This window comes from Panthera onca, chromosome A1 (assembly GCF_046562875.1).
Source record: "Panthera onca isolate mPanOnc1 chromosome A1, mPanOnc1 haplotype 2, whole genome shotgun sequence".
Classification (NCBI taxonomy): domain Eukaryota; kingdom Metazoa; phylum Chordata; class Mammalia; order Carnivora; family Felidae; genus Panthera; species Panthera onca.
In genome coordinates, this window is record NC_138339.1 from 200,422,659 (window position 1) to 200,446,289 (window position 23,631).

Genomic DNA, 23,631 nt, shown 5'->3' on the forward strand with positions numbered 1-23,631 from the left:
GGCATGCTTTGCCCTTCTAGTTTTGTTAACTCCTTCAATCTCAGTCGAACGAAAAACAAAACAACAACAACAAGTCCTTCATCACTAGTGCTAGCTGCAGCCACAGAAATTTGACTGCCATGTGTTGCTCCTCCTCAACCAGGGGGCTTTCTGGCATCAAATACTGAGCACTGACTACATACTAAGCAACAGAGTTTATATTCATTCTGCCTACCTGTCAATTTCAGAAACCAAAATTTATTGGTCTTAGCATTAAATTACTTTCTAAATTGAAACCCTGATTACTTTAATGAAATATGGTCAAGGTGATAATAAAAATAACTATTCTACTTTTTACTTTGTAGGAAAAAAAGTGTTTCTCTAGAATTACTTCTTGAGCATTTAATTATTTTTAGAATCTATTAACAAAATGTGCCACAATGACAAAATATTTTCATATCATGGTGCGAAGAACAGGTTTCCTCTCCTCTGTTAAGCACTATCAATAGTGTTTAACAATTCACCTTGTTATCTGTCTGCATGTTAAAAATATTAAACAAAATATAGGGTAAACAGAACTTACAAGTGTCCATAGTTGCAGTTTTATTCTCTTACCATTACAGAACAATAGCGTTTCAAACCTGCAAACAACTTTTCTTCGTGACTGATGTCACTACTATTTAGCCCTTCGAGGTTAGCATTTATTGATTTTGCTTTTACTTTGATTGGATCTTACCTACCTCGGTGCTTCAGTAAATTGAAACCTTCTGCAGTTCATGGAAGAAAGCTAAGAGCAAGGCTATGAGAAAATGTACACTGACCTCAATTTGTTTCAGACTATATTGGTAAAATCATTGTCACTGTGTTGCAGAAGTGACCTTAACTGGATTTGTGTAAATTCAATCCACAATATTCTAGACAGCTGATGGAAGACTGGCCTTAAGTGTAAGAATTAAGATAGTTTTAAAATTAAAAATACAAACATTTGTGACTGTTTTATAAAAATATTGTAACATTTCTCACATGCATTAACTTCTATACATTCATTATATCGATAACTTATGTAAATATCTATTGTGTGTTGGCAAATGTGCTGGTTGTAGTGGGTTACAATACAGAATACTGTGTGCTTCACAAAATAGTAAAGGATGCACTCTAAAGTTATTTATTAAAGGATGTAATGTAAAGATAATTAAAATTATGATGTATTGTAACAAATTACATACATTATGGGAACTGTGGAAGCACAGATTAAAGGATGACCATATAAATTATGGTGAAAGCTGAGGCTCTTTTGTGAGTAAAATGGGAGTCATTCTTGATAATTATTCTGGACCAATAAGGGAAAACACACTGTACACAGAAACTAAAATAATGGGCACACTAGCCTGGTAGAGGAAGAAGACTCTACAAGGAATTTACACTTGAGCTGGAAGCTACTCAAAGAGAGAGAGTGGGCAAAAAGGAAAGGAAATTCAAGGCTGATAGCATCCAGCTATGAGATGAAGCTGAGTAGGAAAAGAACTTTGGAAAAACCTGCGAAATGTGATCAATAAATTATTGCTAAATGAATGAATTACTATGAAAGTCAAGGAAGGTAAAGTAACCATCCTGAGTCTCAGAGTGTAATCATAATGTGCCCTTTTACTTTAAAAAAAGAGAGAGGACAAACTCTCCATCAATATTAAAGTTGTGTTTAATTTCTCTGTCTTTGAAACTGATATGAAGAAATAAACTTTGTTTTATTCTTCTCAAAGGACTATGTTAAATACAATGGAGTTTTGGGGTGACAGAAATAATCTATAACCCTTTGCTGATTTGCTCAATTTGTGGCACACTGTTCATTTTCATCAAAAATTAACTGAAATGAAAGCTGCATGACCCCAAGTGATGATTACACACACACACACGCACACACACACATACACACACACACACACACACAAATCTGGTATTTTGAACCAATGTGACAATCCTGCCACAATTTTTAATGGGAATTGCAATTTTATTTATCTAAAACTTTCAGATATTGAGAATTAAATATAATTTCTATAGCCAAAAATTAAAATTAAAATAATCAGAGGCATACAGTTCCAGTTTTATAATTTAATATTTTTCTTCCTTTATGAATTTGGACGTTCTGAGATCAGTTGGCCAACTCAACCCAGTTTTCTCAGGGTTTTCCCAGTTTTAGCTTTCTAAGTCCCATGTCCAGCAAAACTTCTCAGTTCTGAGCAAGCTGAAATTTTTGGTCACCCTAATATTTTACTCATGATAGATGCAAGCAAGAACAAAATGGTTGCTTTTCAGGTAACAACAATTTATTTGCCTTGCCTCTGTAAGTGAACACTGTAATTTGAAAGGTTTGACTTCATGAGTTCTCCAGGTCAAAAAACCATCTGATTCTTTGGTACAGCTTCAAATATTGGTAATATGATCCACAGACAAATAATTCAATTGGACTGTTAGAACATTCTACTTAGTACTACAAAATGCTACCATAAGGAGAGGGGGAAAGGCAACATATCTGCATAAATATTTGTATTCACTCATGAAAAAAAATAAATTTTCTGTCATACTGAGAGGTAAGTAGGGCTCTGAACAGAGGAGAAGAGACTCAAACCAAACAATCATGGGCAGGACGGTCACCCATCATTCCATTACTTCAGCAAAATATTTTAAGAACTACAATTACTAGAATAGTTTTGGACTTATATTAAATCTGCCTTGGTGACTGAAGTCAATTTTTATCTTGCATTTTACCATTTTTGTTTTTTATATTTCAGACTTATATGAAGAGAAAAATTAGTATAAATTAGGGAATTATAAAATTCTTTTAAAATGCACCATTTGTATGGATATAAATATATGCATAAACATACATGTACACATATGTATGCATCTATCATTTACTTAACATCTTTTACCCAACCTCAAATCTCACATGATATTTTTGCATACCATATACAAACTCTGGTTTCTCTGAAACAATTGAATCACTGTCCCTAGAGGTCAACTTCTTTCAAGCATTATGATTGATCTACTCAATATCAATAACTACTTTCTAGTAATAAATAGCTCAGTCCCATATGCCTTTACAATCATTATCCAAACAAAATGAAGTGAACACAGCCTGCCCTTATGTTTCCTCAGGGAAATGGGAATCTTGCTCTTCTTCCCCTGAGACATTTTCTACCTTCACTTTCCTTTCCTGGTATCCAGGCTTTACAGCCTTCATCAGGTATATCAAATTCAACTGAATATTTCCCAAACTGTAAGTTGAATTTTATGGTATATTTTTGGAAGATAAAATCAGAAAAGAAATGAATACCTTTCCTACTGTAGGGAAAGTGAAATTATTGATAGAACAATAATGTAATTCTAATTAATTGTTTTAAAATAGAAGTCTTATGGATCTATAAGCCCAGATTATCAAGAATATTTGTTTTAAAAACAAGTTCACTGATGTTTATAGAAGTTCCCAATCTTTAAAACATAATTAGTTTTATACAGTCCAAACATGAACAGAACTTGAAAACCATCCCTTTCATACACACTAGAAAAAAGCTGAACACACTAAACATCAGCAATTTTGCTTAGATACATCATAGAATTGAGGTCACAGGGCAAAAATTTTGCCATGAAAACTAGAAAGACAGATACATACAGAGAATCACAACTTACCAGGAGTAGAAGGTGCTCAGCGGCAGAAGCTGGAACTGCAGTCATTATCAATAGGAACTTTTTAACCTGTAAATGACAAATAAGGGGAGACTCAGTATAGATTCTTTTAAGAGTTAAAAACTCTAATAGGACCCACTCTTAGAGAAGCCACAACATCATGGTGTGTTTTACACCCTGGAGCCCTTACAAAATTTTAACATGGAGCTTGGAGATAAAATTCTGGTGATTCTACCCAGAGGAGGGGAAAGTACCTCTTCTGATACAGGCTGATAGTTCTCTGTTCTTAACGAAACCTGTTCTCAACAGAAACTATTTTATTAGAGACTGAGGAAATACAACTCTAGCCCCCTCTAGCCTTTTACTTGGGCGAAACAAATACCCAGCTCAGGCTCACTAGAAGACTGCAAATGAATCATTAGACTATAGAACTTTTTTCCTACCTCCATGCTTTATCACATCATAGGGCTTCTATTTAAAGCGGGGTATTAGACCTAAAAGAACTGCAGACCAGACCCTATTTAAAAACTCTCTGGGAAGGGGTGACTTGGGGGCTCAGTCTGTTGAGTATTGGACTCTTGACCTCAGCTCAGATCTTGATCTCAGGGTCATGGTTTCAAGCCCTGAGTTGGGCTCCATGCTGGGTGTGGAGCCTACTTTAAAAGAAAAAAAAAAAAAATAAGAATTCTCTGAGAATTCCCAAAGTCAAAAGGGAAAACAAAAACAAAAACAAACACACCATAGGAAGTTTTAGCTATGATAAACAGTAAACATATGCTAACTCTGAGTCAGAAAAACATAACTGTCTCACTAAGGCTTGTCTACCTTAGTTCCACTTACCCAATACAACATGTTTCGTTTTCAACAAAAAATTACCAGGTATGCTAAAAGGCAAAAAGCACAGTCTAAAGAGACAAAGTAAGCATCAAAACCAGCCTCAGAAATAGCAAATGTTTTAGAATTGTCTGGCTGTAAATTTAGAAAAACTATGTTTAATATGCTGAGACTCTAGTGGAAATGGTGGACAATACACAAACACAGATTAGTTAGATGCCTGGATGGCTCAGTAATTTAAGTATCTGACTTTGGTTCGGGTCATGATCTCACGGTTTGTCAGCTTGAGCCTTGTGTTGCATTCTGTGCTGACAGCTCGAGCCTGGAGTTTGCGTTGCATTCTGTGTCTCCCTCTCTGCCCCTCACAGACTGACACTCTGTCTCTCTCTATGTCTCAAAAATAAAGATAAAACATTAAAAAAAAATAGATGGGTAATGTAAGCGAGAGATGCAAAACATATAATAGAATTAAAGGAAAATAATAGGAAAAAATTGTAACAGGAATGAAGAATACCTTGGACACAGCTGAGGAACAAATCAATGAAGTTGAGTATGTCAATAGAAATTTTGAAAACTGAAATACAGAGATGAAAGAGTGAAAAAAGTGGATAAAAGATGAAACAATATTCAAAATTATGGGACAATTACAAAAGTTATAATATATATATACATAATGGTAATACCAAAAAGAAAAGAAACAGAAGAAATAATTGTAGTAATAATGACTAATAATTTTCCAAAATTAATGACAGACACTAACCAGGATAAATATCAAAATGTCCAGACACAGGCATATCATATTCAAACTGCACAAAGTCAAAGATAAACAGAAAATTTCAAAAGTATCTAAAGAAGAGGGGAAAATATTACTTATAAAAAAAACAAAGTAAAAATTATATCAGGCTTCTCTTCAGAAACAACGTAAGCAAGAAGAGAGTAGAGTGAAATATTTAAAGTGTTGACACGGAGGGAAATACTAACTTAGAATTCTGTATCTAAAGAAATTATCTTTCAAAAGTGAAAGGGAATTAATGATTTTCCCAAACAAAAACTGAGGTGATTTGTTACCAGCAGAACTACTTGCAAAAAAATGTTAAAAGTTCTTCAGCGAGAAGGAAATAATATAGGTCAGAAACTTGGCTCTACATATAGAAGGGTGTCAGACAAGGAATGAATACAGGTAAAATTTTTATTTTTCTTAATTCTTATGTAAGAGTTTCTTCAACATATCAACAACAGCAAGCTATTTAGTAAGTTTAGCTTCTGTATAAGTGAAACGAATGAAGCAATGTTATTAGGGATGGGAGGAAAAAAATAAAGAATACTCTGTTTTAAGGTATTTGCACTACCTGTCAAGTGACATAGTAGGATTTGGATTGATTATAAGTGTAAAGCCTGAGTGGCTCAGTCAGTTCAGCGTCAGATTCTTGATACAGGCTCAGGTCATGATCTCATGGTCTTGGGATCGAGCTCCACATTGTGCTTCCTTCCAGGCATGGAGTCTGGTGGGAGTTGTCTCTCCCTCTCTCTCTGCCCTTCCCCCATTTGTCTGCACCCGCTCTCTCTCTTAAAATAAATAAATATCTAAAAAATAATAAATGTACATTGCAATTTCTAGAACCACTGAAAATTTAAAAATAAAGGAAATATAATTGATATGCTAATACAGAACAGAAAATACACCAATGAAATGCTCAATTTGAATCAGAAAAGGCAGAAAATGAGAATATGAAAAAGAAACAAAGAACAGAAATGAATAAAAAAGAGTCAGAAATGTGGATATTAACCCAACAATACTATAATCACTTTAAATGTGAATGGTTTAAATACACCAGATGTGATACAGAGACTGAGAACAGGTAAAAAACCAAGACTCAATTATACACTGTTGACAAGAAACCTACTTTAAATACAAAGGGATAGAGAAAGATATATCACTCTGTCACTAATCAAAAAAGAGGTGGAATCTCTATATTAATTTCAATACTATGATACTTCAAGGCGAGGAACGTTACTGGTGTAAAGAGAGACACCACATAATTTTAAAGGAGTCAATTATCCAAGAAGACATAATAATCTTTAATGAGTAAGTCCTAATCATACAAGGGCCAAATACATGAGGCAAAAACTGGCAGAACTGCAGGAGACATAGACAAATCTACTATTATATTTGGAGACTTAGCACCCTTACATTAGTAATTGACAGAACTAGCAGACAGGAAATCATTAAGAAAACAGTTGAATGCATTTATAAAATATTTCATCGAACAATGCATGAATACACATTATTGTCATCCTGAAACATTCAACAATATATACCACATTCTTGGTCATAAAACACACCTGATCAAATTTTTAAAAATAGGCATTATACAATGTATGCTATCAGAAGAGAGTAAGGAACAGAAAGGTAGCTAGAAATTCTCCCCAAATATTTGGCAATGAAACTGTATCTACTATCTGACCCTACTCTTGGGTCAGAAAGAAGTCTCAAAAAGTTTTAAAATATTTTGAAAAAAGTGAAAATGAAAAACACAACCTATCAAAATTTGTGGAATGCAGTAAAAGCAATGCTTAGAGGTAAAGCTATAAGCCTCAGGTGTATATATTAGAAAAGGAAAAAAACATAGATTTAATGTTAATAAGCTAACCAAGAAATATTAGATAAGATATAAATCATTGATAACAGAAATGAGAAGGATCATTGCTAGTGCTACCATGAACATTAAAGATTAACAAAAAAATACTATGAACAACTCTAGGCCCACAAGTTTGAGAACAGATAAAATGCACCAATTATTTGAAAGAAACAATTAATCAAAAATTAATAAAAGATAAATGGGTAAATAAATAGGCCAAAATAGATTGTAAAAATTGAACTGATAACTTTCCAAAATAAGAAGATAGGGGACCAGATGTTCTTGCAGTACAGAGGGAACATTTCTTAATTAATTCTAGAAGACACCATTGCCCTAATACCAAAGCCAGACAAATAAATTACCAAAAAAAAAAAGGAGTGTGTGTGTGCTGGCGGGGGGGGGGGGGGGGGGGGGGCGGTAACTACAATAACTTTCACGAACATAGATACAAAAATCCTGAACAAAATATTAACAAATCAAACCCAACAATGAGTTAAAAACATTATATACCATAATTAAGTAAGATGTATTCCAGGTATGGAAGGCAGGTTTATATTTTAAAAAAATAAATTAATGTAATTCATCACATCAATTTGGCTAAAGAAGAAACATATGATCACAGAGATGCAGAAAAAGCATTTGACAGACAAAAAAAGAAAAAAGTATTTGACAAAATCTAACATCATCCAGAATAAAATCTTCCAGAAAACTAAAAAAAGAGGTGAACTTCATCAACTTCGACATCTCCAAAATCCTACAGCTCATAATATACTTATGGTGAGAAATGAGAAGCTTTCTGAGTGAGATCAGGAATAAGGCAAGGATGTTCCCTCTCACCACTGCTTTACACATTGTACTGAGAGTCCTAGCTAATGCAAATATACAAGAAAAGAAAATACATACTGAAAAGAAAGAAAGAAAACCACCTTTGTTTGCATATGACACATAACTGTTGTAGAAAATTCAAAAGAATTAACAACAATACTCCTGGAACATTATGGTAGGTACTTATAGCAAGGTTGTGAAATACAAGGCTAATAAATGTCCGCCGCTTTTCTATGTTCCAGCACAGAGCAATGGTATTTGAAATTAAAACCGCAACACTATTTACATGACACCCCATGAAAAGAAGAAATACTTGGGTAAAAATCCAACAAAATATGTACAAGATATGTAAGAGAGAAACTACAGACTTTGATGGAAATAATCTAAATGAATGGAGAGTTATTCCACGTTCGCAGATTTGAAGACTCAATAATGTTTAAGATGTCAGTTATACTCAAATTCATTTATGTATTTAATATGATTCTAATAAAATTCCCAAGAAAGTTACTTTGTGGCTATTGACAAAGTGATTTTATAGTTTATAGAGACAAACAAAAGACCTAGAATAGCCACAATGCTATTGAAGAAAATGAGAAGACTGACACTACTCAACTTCCAGACTCACTCTATAGCTTCAGCCATCAAGACAGTGTGGTATTAGTGAAAGAAGAGACAAAAGGCTCAATGGAATGAAATGGTGAGCCCTGAAATAGACCAACAAAAATACAGTCAACTAATCTACGATGTAAAAGCAAAGGAAGTTCAATGGAGAAAGTATAGTCTTTTCTATACATGGTCCTGAAACAACTGAGTATCTGCATTTAAAAATATTAACATAGGCACAAAACATGTATCATTCATGGAAATTAGCTCAAAATAGATGAGCTTAAATGTTAAGTGGAAAACTATAAAACTTCTAAAAAGTAACGTGGAGAACATAATGGCGAAAACCTATATGATTTTCTTTTGATATAACACAAAAGTAAAAGAAAAAATTATAAAGTTGGACTTCATTAAAATGAAAATTTTCTGCTCTGTGAAAGACATAGTTAAGAGAATTAAAAGATAAGCCACAACTGGGAGAACATATTTACAAAAAATGTATCTGATACAGTACTTGTACCTAAAATGTACAAAGACTTGCTGAAGTTCCACAATAAGAAACAAAGCACCCAATTAAAAAGTAGGCAAAAATCTGAATGGACACCTCACCAAGGAAAATATGCAGTTAGAAAATAGGAATAGGGGAAGATGCTTTTAATCCCAAACTAAAAGTTAAAACATAAAAATACTCAAAATTTGTAAGCAGGATATCCCATAAAAGCAGTGATGCCTTATTTTCTAGGCGGGCTAATTAAAAAATAAAATATTTATACAATAATTTAAGCCCACAATATTTCATAAGTTTTGGGATTTTTTTCGTATTCTGAATTTGGTAATAATATCATTACCCTCATAAAAAATAGAGGGGCATTATAAATTTGTTTTATGTTTGTCACAGGAATATTTTATTTAATAACAATAAAATTTAGATGTCAAAAAGTGAGGGGCAGAAGAGGTAGTTGCAATGGCAAAATGGTAGGGTCTGATTGATAAGGAGTACAGATTCTTCAATGATCAATCTGAAATGTTGAAGAAAATGTCTGAACGTATCTCTCCACATGATTGGAGAAAATTTAAATCTGTAGAAAAATTAAAGAGATACAAAATGCAACATGACTTACTGAAACATTCACTGGTAGAGACAAGTATTGCTTAAATCTATATAAGAGGGATGCCTGGGTGTCTCAGTCTGTTGAGCATTGGATTTCAGCTCAGGTCATGATATCGCGGTTTGTGGGGTCGAGCCTCACGTCGGGCTCTGTGCTGACAGCTCAGAGGCTGAAGCCTGCTTTGGATTCTGTGTCTCCCTCTCTCTCTGCCCCTTCCCTGCTCATGCTATCTCTCTTTCTCTCAAAGATAAACATTTTAAAAAATTAAATGTATGTAGCAAATTCATCAACAATTAAACAAAATACCTTTACTAAAAACAATAGGTTTTCTATATACCAAAGCTATTATGCTTATTACTATGGCCATCACTGCATCTGATTCAGCAATTTTATGCTTATTACTACAGTCATAATTGCATCTGATTCAAAATTATACACAATATTCAATGTTTTATTACACATTTGACTCTTTTGAACTTATACATTCACATACAAATGAAACTGAGAAGACTACAAGAAGAAAAACATAAATTTTCCGTTGTATATTCTAATTGCTCCATGACAAAGGATTTTAGTTTGTTTTTAATCTTAAAATTTTTACCTTTGCTTTTATTTTCTTTCACCTTTTATAGAAGATGGGACTCTATTGTCTCAAATCAAGTTATGTTCATCAACTAAAATCAGATTATGTCTCACTGAAAGGAATATGATTGATGTAATATGACAAGGGCAACCAAATATGACACATCAGCTTCAAAATATTAAATGTCTTTGTGGATGAAAACAAAAATAAAATGCCTGTTTTATAAGGGCATAGAGAAGGTAAATTTAAGACTTCTCCATGTGAAAGCCCAGAATTGTATTAATTATAAAATTCCTAAGCAAGAAGATTCCAAATTCAAATACATATATAAAAAATGTAAAAAAAAGGAACAAAAAAACCATAAGTGATCTTCATTAAAATACATTTAATCTAAGTTCCATTTTTAAGGAAAATATTAGAAGGTAACAACTGGAAATTAATTTTAACTACAAATTAAAAATTAGGTAGGAATTGTTTTTTCCCTAGAGAGAGAGAGATTGAGAGAGAGAGAGAGAGAGAGAGAGAGCAAGAGCACAAGCAGGGGAGGCCCACAGGGAGAGGGAGAGAGAAAATTCCAAGCAGGCTCCAGGATGTCAGCATGAGCTAAACATGGGGCTTGAACGCACCAACCACAAGATCATGACCTGAGCCAAAATCAAGAGTCTGACACTTAACAGACTGAGCTACCCAGGTGCCCCAGGTAAGGAATAATTTTTTTCTTTTCCTTTCTTTTTTTTCTTTTCTTTTTTCTTTTCTTTTCTTTTTTCTTTTCTTTTCTATTTTTTTGAGAGACAGCACAAGTGGGGGAGGGGCAGAAAGAGAGAGAGAGAGATTGAGAGAGAGAGAGAGAGAGAGACAGAGAGAGACAGAGAGAAAGGAGACACAGAATCTGAAGCAGGCTCCAGGCTCCAAGCTCCAGGCTATGAGATGTCAGCACAGAGCCCGAAGCAGGACCTGAAGCCACAAACTGTGACATCACGACCTGAGCCAAAGTCAGATGCTAACAGACTGAGTCACCCAGGGACCCCATGAATATTTTTAATTAAATATAATGTTGACATAAAACTACTCACAATTGACTTATTTTTCTAAATGTCACCTGATTCTAGCCTTATTACATTATGTGCTTGACTCTGTGAATTACATCCAAAAGTTAGTATTTTGTTGGAGTTACATAAAAATTAAATGAAAAATAAAAACAATTTTAATATTTTTAATATTTATTTTTGAAAGAGAGACAGAGTGCAAGTGGGAGAGGAAGAGAGAGTGATGAAGACACAGAATCTGAAGCAGGCTCCAGTCTCTGAGCTGTCTGCACAGAGACCAATATGGGGCTCAAAGTCATGAACTATGAGATACTGACCTGAGCCAAAGTCAGACGCTTAACTGACTGAGCCACCCAAGTGCCCCCAAAATAAAAACAATTTTAAAATAGTGGTATGGAGTTTTATAAATGTTCTAATTATAAATATTCTGTTTTGAAATATAGGTGTATATGTATAACCTATGTATGTGTTTGTGTGTGTATATATATATATATATAGAGAGAGAGAGAGAGAGAGAGATATGCATGCATATATATATATATATATATATATATATATATATATGTAGGTGTGTATATAGTATGTATTTCCATATATATGCTATCACTTGATCCTAGAATTTAGTTTCTTTTTCTTCACCTCCTACCTGTCTTAAACACTCTGCATATTCAAAAGATATTAGAATGCAGACACAGCTTAAAAATTAGTGAATTTGCACAATCCCATATTTCACATAAAGAATGCCTGCGAAGGTGACTTCCATGATTGTTCATTCCAACATTTACTGTGTAAATTATAAACTCATAGTTATATATGATATTTTCATTATAAGAAGTAATCAGGATCTAAATATAAACTAACATGATAGTTTTATTAAATATGTGAGCCATCACAGCCTCATCAGATCAGATATAGTATATTACATATTATTAATGCACAAAAAACACCATTTCCACTATCCATATGCATACACATACACAAAAATACACAAGATAAAATCTAAAAAATGTAGGACCTCTGACTATGCTTAGTGATTTTTACAAATTGAAGGAGAGGTATAAGTGCAATAGCATACATACTGTTAGGTACAGACTAAGAAGCCATAAAGGCAACATGAAAACAGAGAACAATGCACTTTCATAATCCAAAACTTGTACATCTATATTCTTATGCTGTGCTGAATAAAATAGAAGACAAAGCCATTAAATCTATACTGTAATGTGTTTTTTTATTTTTTTTCTTTTGGAGAAGATTACTATAATATATTCAGCCAGCTGACTTTTCGAAATTCTCTCTATAATATAACAATAATAATAATGATGATACTACAGTTTTATAGAGTATTTGTCTTCCAAGATGTTCTGTGCTTATGTGTACATTGCTTCATCCATTCTGACAACATTTCTGTGAAGAAAGTGAGGCCAGGCATTATCTTCCTCACTTGCCTTACATGTAAAGGCAGCAAAGTAAAGCAAAATGACCCACCGGATCATTTAAAAAACTGAAATCAGAATCTAGGCCTACTGATCTCAGTATTTTCAACTTTTTAAAGAATTATTCACCCTATTCCATGCTCCCTACTAATAGGTGGCTATCTCTTACAAATAAAGACACAGCATAAGGATGACCAATTAAAATAGAACTTCAAATAAAAAGGAACTATTTACTTAGTATAAGTGTATGCCATGCAATATTTGGGACATATTTATACAGAAAAAACTATTTGTTGTTTATCTGAAATTCCATTATTTTTTCTGGAAACCTGGAGAAACCAGGTAACCAGACCTGGTAACTATACCTGGTAAACCAGGACTAAAATGTGAAAACAAAGAGATAATTTAATTAGTGACACAGAAAAGAGATACACTGGACTGTATCCAAATTAAAAATGTTTCCCCTACAAAGATACTACCAAAAAACTGAAAAAAATAATCCACAGAATAAAAGAAACTATTTGTAAATCACATATCCAATATAGGAATTTTATTCACATTATATATAGAAATCTTACAACTTACATATAAAAAGACATAAAATGGAATTAAAAATAGAGTTTAGATTATTTTAAAAGAAACTTGAATAGATACTTCTCCAAGTAAGATATTTAAATGGCCAATTAGCATATGAAAAGATGCTCAATATCATTAGTCATTTGACAAATTGAAATCAAACCATATAAGATACCACTTCACACCAACAAGAATAGCTATAATAAAAAAGACAAACAGTAACAAGTGTTGGCAGACTGTGCAGTAATTAGAACACTCATACATTGGTAGCTGGACTGTAATATAGTACAGCAATTTTTAAATGCCCTGACATTTCCTCAGATGTTCAACATAGTTATCATATGACCCATCAATTCCAGTCCTATTTATGTACCCAAGACAAATGAAAATATATGCCCACAGAAGTACTTTTACTAGTATGTCCATAGAACATTATTCAAAATAGCTACAAGTTGGAAATAATCCAGATGTCCATTAGTTGCTGGATGGATAAACACAATGTGGTTTGTGTCCATACAATAGCATATGTTTGGCACTAAAAGGAATAATGATACATGCTATAACATGGATGAACCTTTAAAAAAAGGAAGCAAAATAAACCAATCACAAAAAACTCCATCTTATGAAAATTCATTTATAGGAAATGTCAAGAACAGAGAAATATACACAGGCAAATATTTGATGAAAGACTGCCTAGGACTAGAACACAGGGAAATAGAGTGAAGGAGAAAGTTTGCTAATGAACACAGGTTCCTTTTGGGGGTGATCAGAATGTTCTTTCTCAACTTAAGACTGCAGTGATGGCTTCACAATTCTTTGAATATACTAAAATCGTTGAAATGTACATTATAAATGAGTAAATTTATACAACATGAATTATAACTGAATAAAGACGTAAAAATTAAGGGGAAATACTCCAAGGATTTTTTATGCTTTCAGGTCTCACATTTAAGTCTCTAATCCATTTTGAGTTTATTTACGTGTACGGTATAAGAAAGTAATTCAGTTTTACTCTTTTGCACATAACTGTCCAATATTCCCAACACAATTTTTTGAAGAGACAGTCTTTTTCCATTGCACATTTTGTCTCCTTTGTCAAAGTTTAATTGACAATATAAAACTGGGTTTATTTCTAAGCTCTCTATTCTGTTCCATGGATTTATAGGTCTCTTTCTCTTTTTTTTAAGATTTATTTATTTTTGAGAGAGAGAGAGAGAGAGTACAAGCAGGGAAGGGGCAAAGAAAGGGGGACAGAAGATCTGAAGCAGCCTCTGCTCTGACAGCGGTGAGCCCGATGTGGGGATCAAACTCACAAGCTGTGAGATCATGACCTGAGCTGAAGTTGGACGCTCAACCAACTGAGCCACCCAAGTGCCCCAGGTCTTTTTTTATGCCAGTACCATACTATTTTGATTACTACTGCTCTGTAATATATCTTCATATCTGTAATTAGAATACTTCCAGTTTTGTTCTTCCTTTTTTTGGAAATTGCTTTGGATATTTGGGGTCTTTTGTAATTCCATACAAATTTTAGAATTATTTATTCTAGTTTTGTGAAAAATATCATTGCTATTTTGATAGGGATTGCATTAAATCTATAGATTGCTTTGGACAGTGTGGACATTTTAACAATATTGATTATCCCAATCTATGAGCATGGAATATCTCTCCATTTGTTTCTGTCATCTTCAATTTACTTCGTCAGTGTTTTATAATATTCAAAGTAATAGGTCTTTAACGTCCTTGGTTAAGGTTATTCCCCGGTATCTTATAATATTTGGTGGAATCGTAAATAGGATTGTTAATTTCTGTTTCTGCTACTTCATTATTAGTGTATAGAAATGCAACAGATTTCTGTACATTGATTTTGTATCCTGCAACTTCACTGAATCCATTTATTCTGGTAGTTTTTTGGTGGAGTCTTTAGAATTTTCTGTATATAGTATCATGTCATCTGCAGATAATGAGAACTTTACTTCTTCCTCACCAATATGGATGCCTTCTATTTCTTTATGTTGTCTAACTTCTGTACCTAAGACTTCCATTAGTACTATGTTGAATAAAAGTGGTGACAGTGAACATCCTTGTCTTTCTCTTGACCTTAGGGAAAAAGCAATCCATTTTTTACAAGAGTATGATGTTGCCTGGGGGTTTTTCATATAAGGCCTTTATTATGTCAGATAGGTTCCTCCAGACTGACTTTGTGAGGGTTTCTATCATGAATGGATGTTGTACTTTGTCAAATGCTTTCTGCATCTATTGAAATGATCACAGTTTTTATCCTTTCTCTTACTGATGTGATGTATCATGTTGATTGATTTATAAATATTGAACCATCCTTGCATCTTAGGAATCAATCCCACTTGATTGTGGTGATTCCTTTTTTCTTAACGTTTGTTTGTTTGTTTGTTTGTCTGTTTGTTTTTGAGAGAGAGAGAGAGAGAAGGCATGGGAGAGTGACCGAGAGAGAAGGAGACAGAAAATCCAAAGTGGTCTCTGTGCTGACAGCAGAGAGCCCCATATGGGGCTTAAACTCATAAACCATGAAATCATGACCTAGGCCAAAGACAAGAGTTGAACACTTAACCAACTGAGCCACCCAGGTGTCCCTGATTCTTTTGATGAATTGCTGGATTTGGTTTGCTAGATAATATTTTGCTGAGGATTTCTGCATCTAAGTTCATCAGAGATAATGCCCTATAGTTCTTTTTTAAAAAAATGTTTACTTATTTGAGAGACAGAGAGGAGTGAGCAGAGAAAGAAGGAAAGAGATAATCGTAAGCAGTCTCCATGATATTAGTGCAGAGCCCAATGTGGGGCTCAACCTCATGAACCATGAGATCATGACCTGAGCCAAAACCAAGAGTCAGACTTTAACCAACTGACCTTCCCAGGCACCCTGTGGTTCTCTTTTCTGTAGTTTCTTTATCTTATTTTGGTATCAGGGTAATATCAGGGTAATGCTGGCCTCATAAAATCAATGTGAAAGTTTTCCTACCTTTTTTTTTTTTTTTTTGAGTAGTTTGAGAATAGGTATAAACTCTTCTTTAGATGTTGGTAGAATTCACCTGTGAAGCTGTATGGTCCTGGACTTTTGTTCATTGGGAGTTCTTAGAATACTGATTCAATTTCATTGTGAGTAATTGGGCTAAAAAGTTTTCTGTTTCTTCCTAATTCATTTTTGGGGGATTTGTGTTTCCAGGAATTTATTTCTTCTAGGTTGTCCAATTTGTTGTCCCATAACTTTTTCATAATATTCTCTTAAAATCCTATGTGTTTCTGTGGTGTCAGTTGTTAGATCTCCTCTTTCATTTCTCATTGTATTGGAGTGTTCTCTCTCGTTCTCGTTCTCTCTCTCTCTCTCTCTCTCTCCTGTTTTTAATTTGTATTTTTATATTTTTTTATCAGACTAGCTAAAAGTTTATCAATTTTGTGGATCTTTTCAAGAAACCAACTCCTTGTTTCATTGATCTGTTCTATTGTTTTGTAGTTTCTATTTCACTCATTTCTGCTCTAATCTTATTTCCTTCCTTTTACTAATTTTGGGTTTTATTTGTTCTTCTTTTTCTAGCTCCTGTAGCTATAAGGTTAGATTGTTTGATATTTTTCTTGTTTTTCTGTTTGGATGATTTTTCCTTCTATTTAAGTGGAGTGTTAAAGTCCCTTATTATTATTGAATTACTACTGATTACTTCCTTTATATTTGTTATTAGCTGCCTTGTGTATTTGGTTGCCCTCATGTTGGGTGCATAAACACTTACAATTGTTGTGTCTTCTTGTAGGATTGTTCTCTTTTGTCTGAGCAATTCTTTCTCTCTCCTTCTATTTTGGATGATAATCTTTCTGGATAGAGTATTCTTGGCTGCAGTTTTTGTATTGGTTTGGGTTTGGGTTTTTTGTTTTTGTTTTGTTTTTGTTTTTGTTTTTCTTTCAGCATTTGGAATAGCTCATTCCCCTCCTCCTGGCCTGCAAAGTTTCTCCTAAAAAATCAGCTCATAGGCTTATGGTGTTCCCTTATATGTAACTTTTTTTTTTTCTTCTCTTGCTGCTCTTAAAATTGTCTCTTCATCACTACTTTTTGTCATTTTAATAATTATGTTTCTTAGTATGAACATCCTTGGGTTGATTTTGTTGGGGCTCTCTGTGCCTCCTGGATCTAGATTTCTATTTCCTTCCCGAGATTCAACAAATTTCCAGCTATCATTTGGTCAAATAAGTTTTCTGCCCCTTTTTCTTTCTCTTCTCCTTTCAGGATCTTTATAAAGTGAATGTTATTATACTTGGCGTTGCTGAGTTCCTTAAGTCCATTTTCATTTATTTTTTTTTTTCTCTCTGTTTGATTGCTTTCCATTATTCTGTCCTCCAAGTCACTGATCAATTCTTTTGCTTACTCTAGTCTACTACTGATTCTATCTAGTATGTTGTTAATTTCAGTTGTTGAATTCTTCATCTACAATTGGTTCTTTTTTGTTATCTCTTTGTTGAGGATCTCATTGAGTTCCTACACTCTTTTCCAGTCCAATGAGTATCTTTGTGACCACTTTAAATTTTCTATTAGACATATTACTTATCTATGTTTCATTTAGCTCTTTCTGTGATTTTTGACCTGTTCTTTCATTTGGAACATATTCTTCTGCCTCCTTTTTTTGTCTAACACTCCTTGTCTGTTTCTATGCGTTAGGAAAATCAGCCATGTTTCCTGCTCTTGCAAGTAGTGGCCATATAAAGATTTCCAGTAGTACCCTATAGTGTCCTCTGTTCACCTGGAGCTTCACGGGTGCCTCTTTATGTGTTTTGTGTGCATCTTCAGTCGTGGCTGATCTGTTTTTGCCATCAGTCATCTGCAACAGCTCTCTTTGCCAGTTGTGAGCAGGGTTTTGTCCCTGTGTTATTAAGGAGTCAATCTGAGGCTACCTTGGGATGGCGTTGAGTTAGACTAAGTGCTTACCAGAGATGCAGTAGCACCAAACTTCAGAGTGTATTCCTTATGTTGTTCTCTAAGAAGTCTTCATTGGTGGGCAGAGCCTGCAGTCTGACCTGATGACTGCCCCCAGCTCACTGTTGCTGCCATAGTGGGACTGGTGTGTGTGTGCTTAGCTTCCCCTCTCTCCAGGACAGGCATCACTTTGGAGTGGTACTGATCCCGGTCTGGGCTATTTGCACACTGTCAGGCTTTTGGCACCACTTTAGGTGGGCTCTGGCTAAGAACATATTGGAGGAAGCAGGTTTGTGGGAGAATGAGGGGACTGGACATTGAGTGTTAACAAAGTCCACACTGGTCCACTGTGGGAGAGGCCCTGCAGTCATCCAAAACCCCTGCCAAGGTTGGCTAGGCTGGTGGGAGTGTATCCAAAGAAGTACGTGGGGGCAGTGAAAGCTGTTAGCAAGCTAGGTGGAGAATGCTGTTATGTGCTGGCTCCTGAAGTTATCCTTATATCCAGGGTTGGGGGCAGAGGAGGACAATGGCACCTACCAGCTTCTCTTTTCCTGAGAAATCTCCCAAACATCCCTGCCCCTCCAGGACAAGCTCTGAGATTAGTAAGCAAATGTCCATCCCATATACCCCAGGCATTTTGCAAACTGTTGCTTCTATGCTGTATCTCCATGGGACTGTTTGCTGTCCTCTTTATGGGCAGAGACTCAGTTTCCTATTACCTCCCGGGTTCTTCCAGAGCTAAGCCCACAGATTTTTAAAGTTCCAGGTGTTAAGTCCTGTTGATTATAAAAGTTCACAAAATTATGCCCCTCTGGTTTTCATGTGGGTTCCTCGTACCTGGGATGCTTAGTGTGAGGGACTGGTCCTCTCACCTCTCCATGTTAGTGTCCCACCCTCCTGGGGACAGTTGTGTGGGACCATTTAGCTCCCAACCACATTTCAGTTCTTTCTACCCTCTTCTCTATATTTCACTTTGGAGAGTCTGTTACGCCAGTTTTCAGGTCATTTTCTGGGTTACACTGATGTGAATGTTTCTAGTTGTATCCATGGGAGAGGTGAGCTTAGGATCCTCCTATACCACCACCTTCCCTGGCAACCCCTCCCATAACATCTTGATTTCAGATTCTTAGTCTTTATAACTATGTTTTAAGCAACCAAGTTTGTGTTCCAGTACTTCTGAGAAATTTAAATGTACATACACACATGCATACATGCACACATATACATGCATATGATTATAAATGATATTAAAATAATGTATATCTACACATATGATCATAAAACATGTAGTTAATTTGAATTGCAAATAAAGCTATAAAGAAAACTCATCCACTCATAGCAACATATGTATATTATCAATTCAAAGGTATGATCCTTCAAATAAATAAACTGTGACCTAATTTTGAATCTAATATGAAGTCAGCTGACATTATTTTCTTTTAAATAAGTTTTTATTAAGACATCCTAAATTAATCAAGTAGACTGTATGTAATCTAGACAAAAAAATAAAGCTTCAATAAAATGACTTTGAAAGCTCATTATTATATCCAAACTCTGAAAACATTTTAGCACAATGTGGAACAGAGTTTCATCAGTTTCTATCTAAAAGGTGTTGAAAAAGAATGCAGCCACAAAAGGAAAAACAGAAGAGTAAACTAACACCAACATATTTACAATTTTGATATTATATATCTAAAATTTAAAACTATAATATGTTAAAGAAAGTTTTTAATATAAGGACCTAAGTAATATTTATTCAATGATTAAGTAAATAATGAAACAATTAAATGATTCAACTCAAATACATATATATTAAATTATTAATTTTTACTGTGGTCACAAAAAGAAATGTTATCTTAATGCTGACAGTGTTGCTAATATTTGATATAAACCATATTACCTAAATTTATAAAGAAAAACATAATTTTAAAGCCAACTATTAAACCTACTGAAAATGAGATTTTTTTTGCTTTTATACACCCTTACCCTTTTTTTTTACTTTCTAAAAAATGAACTGTCATTTCAAACTAACATGAAAAAAAAAATTGCAGTGTTTTCCATGGTATTAGAAATTAATGATTTTTTGTTTGCACAGAATATTTTATAAGTAGATGTGGGAAAATGGAATGCTTAATAACTGGTAAATTGGATTATTTTATTTGTAAGCAAGATTAAATTTCTTAATGTAATTTCTTACTATAATTCTATATCTTATGGACATGCATTAACACACTGTAGACAGCACCTGTGTGTATGTGAAATTATACATGTATATGTGTATTTGTGTATGTGACACAAGTGCATGTGTGTGTGTAGCATCTATAGAAATGTTCCTTTTTTCAGTGGATGCATTTATTTCAGTACACTGGTAATTAGTAATGACTAAAATAACTACATTCTTTTAACAAATGGTTTTTCTGTTTTTAATAATTTATCCTCCCATTATTTCTTTACTAAGTATATTTCTCAAAAGTAGAGACTAGAGAAACTAGGCAAACAGATGTAGGTAAATCTATAGGTATCGTGTTAAAACCAATCATAAACACACTGTGAACTGGTGTTAAGTTACATACCAGGCCAGCTTCAAAAATGATCAAACTGTGTAAGGATAACTGAAACCTGTAACAGAGTAAACACAGTGTTAGGATAATAGGGTGCTGACAGGGCAGATGCCTTCCAGCTGAATCATTTTTCCATTCCTGGAAGATTTTGAAATGGAGAATTAAGCATTGTCTACCTCAGGGTTACTCAGTCAGAATGTATTTCTGCAGATGAGCTGGTGATATGACACAGAAACTCACAGTGATAAGTCTTATAGAGTCCCAGTGCTTGCAGGCATGAGTCCTGCACATTGAGCAGCCTGGGTCAACACGGCATCCTCAGTTTGTTCTAGACAATGGCAAATAGAAAACACCAGGTAGCTGTAGAACAATACTTGATGGGAAAATAAGCCAAGCATTATACTGTGATGCCTTGTGACACAATTGAGAAATGAATCTTTCAGGGGGCCTGTGGAGAAATTCATAAATATGTAAAACAGTTAAGTCTTTGGAAGGTATATTACTTTGTAGGATTAGATTTAGAAATTGGGCAGGCTATAGCTTTCTTATATATAAGAGCTTGGTGACTGAAAACAAGACTTTTGATAAATAGCATACATGTAACAGCAAGGAGCAAATCTGGAGATATAATCTATGAACTGGCGTTTAGCCAGTGTACTTCCAATACTGGTTATTATCAGATCATCCAAGTCAGGCAAGTTAAGTATTTCTATTTTCTTCAATTAAGCTATAAATGTAGGAAAATTCCAACTTGTTCTTGTGTGGTTTTTTCACTTGGAGGATATTTTATATTAAGTTTTGAATCCTAAACTAACTTTCCTCAGCTTCCAGTACACAAAGATCATCCTTGCCCTCGTCCATAATACAGGTTTTCACAGACAATTCCAGCTTTAATTCAAGCAATACATACATCAGATTATTATTTATTCCACTGCTTCAAATTGTATTAAATATTCCAAAATGAAATGTAAATGGTTTTAAACAATTTGTTTTTAGAATTATGTACACCCCTAAATAAATGCACAGATAAGAGAGATTTATCCGTATCTGTGAACATAATTCTCTTTTACTATGCAGTTCTGAAAATGAACTCTCTAGCTATAAAACACCAAAACAAATGCATGTGTAAATGCTTTATCTCTTCAAATATATTATATGCATCAAGTTGGCCTAGTACTTGCAGCAGCTATCACAATACTTTGAACATTAATAGATACTCAAAAAGTACTGGCTGAACTATTTAAGTTAACCACACAGAGGTGTTTTAGATAAAATTAAGAAAATGGTTGATAGTTTACATAAATTAACATAATGTGATGTGGTTGTGCAATGCTGTACAGAAGTGTTGATACAGCACATGAAAGACAAAACTGTATGAACATCAAAGGATTCTTTACAGACTCCTTTTTATTAACCTAAGGAAATAACATAAAACACATGGTTTCTTTTAAAAAACATAAAGTATAGGGGCGCCTGGGTGGCACAGTCGGTTAAGCGTCTGACTTCAGCTCAGGTCATGATCTCGCGGTCCGTGAGTTCGAGCCCCGCATCAGGCTCTGGGCTGATGGCTCAGAGCCTGGAGCCTGCTTCCGATTCTGTGTCTCCTTCTCTCTCTGCCCCTCCCCCCTTCATGCTCTGTCTCTCTCTGTCTCAAAAATAAATAAACGTCAAAAATAAATTTGAAAAAAATAAAAATAAAAAACATAAAGTATAGGAAATATATTTTGTAAATGAAAATATATGGATGGTTCTTAATTTTGGTAATTTACAAATATTATTCTCAATAACAAAAAAGAGATCTGAAATTAGTCATTTCCTCATACTAAAATGTCTAGCAAAAGTAAACTATGTAATTCTGAAATATTAATTTAGAAAGACATACATGTCAAATAAGGATTAAAGTTAGTTAATTATTAAAATTAAAATTACTAGTATCAGTTAACATAATACAAATAAGCAAACAATAAAAGATGAGGAGAATAAGCATAGTCAAATAATTTGAATTTAAGAAACTTTGGTGAATCTCATCAATGTTTAAAATTAAAACAGTATAAGGGTGCCTGGGTGGGTCAGTCAATTAAGCATTGAACTTTTGATTTTGAATTCAGATCATAATCTTACGGTTCATGAGAGTGAGCCCCTCCCATTGGGTTCTGTGCTGACAGTGCAGAGCCTACTTGGGATTCTCTGTCTCCCTCTCCGCACCTCCCCCACTCATGTGCACGCCCATGCTCTGTCTCTGTCTCTCTCTCTCTCAAAATAAACATTTTTTAAAAATGTAAAGTAAAATTTAATATAAAACTAAAATAGTATAATAAAATTTGTCAGACACTTGTAATTTTTATTTAAACTTCTTGAGAAATAACGCATGAATATGATGGAATAATTTTACATTTCAATAAAGACTCCCCTGGGACTCCCTCTTATCTTGGAAATACATAGCTGAAAAACATTTTTCTACTTCTTTACAACTAGGTAGGACCATATATGTAGTTCTAGCCAATGGACTGTAAGAGTTATGGTTATAGTACAGTTATGGTAGATATGACCTTCTGTGCCAAGGTAGTTAATTGACAATTTAAGACTCTCAAACACATTTCTTACCATCTATGGAAATGAAAAGATCAGGTCTTCCAGATGCTTCAGTTACACAATGGTAAATCTCCCTCAGAGGGTATCTCCAACTGACGATGTGGAGTAGAATCTACCAAACTATCTATCAAATAATGCTAGGTTCATAGTATGATTAAGTACGAAAATTTTGCATTACTTAATCATTAAGATTTGGGATTGCTGCCTACTACAGAATAATATAATCTAGCTTAA

At 34.1% G+C, this 23,631-nt stretch overlaps 1 long non-coding RNA gene across 1 annotated transcript in view; it reads right to left on the reverse strand.

Moving 5' to 3' along the window:
* Nucleotides 1-3,659: 3,659 nt before the first annotated feature.
* The window catches only part of LOC132680287 (uncharacterized), a 39,543-nt gene continuing 19,571 nt past the window's right edge, over nucleotides 3,660-23,631 (reverse strand). The window contains exons 2-3 of the long non-coding RNA XR_009610614.2: nucleotides 20,818-20,863; nucleotides 3,660-3,729 (exon numbers count right to left, since the gene is read on the reverse strand). This is a non-coding gene — a long non-coding RNA (uncharacterized LOC132680287). The remainder of the gene's footprint in view (nucleotides 3,730-20,817; nucleotides 20,864-23,631) is intronic.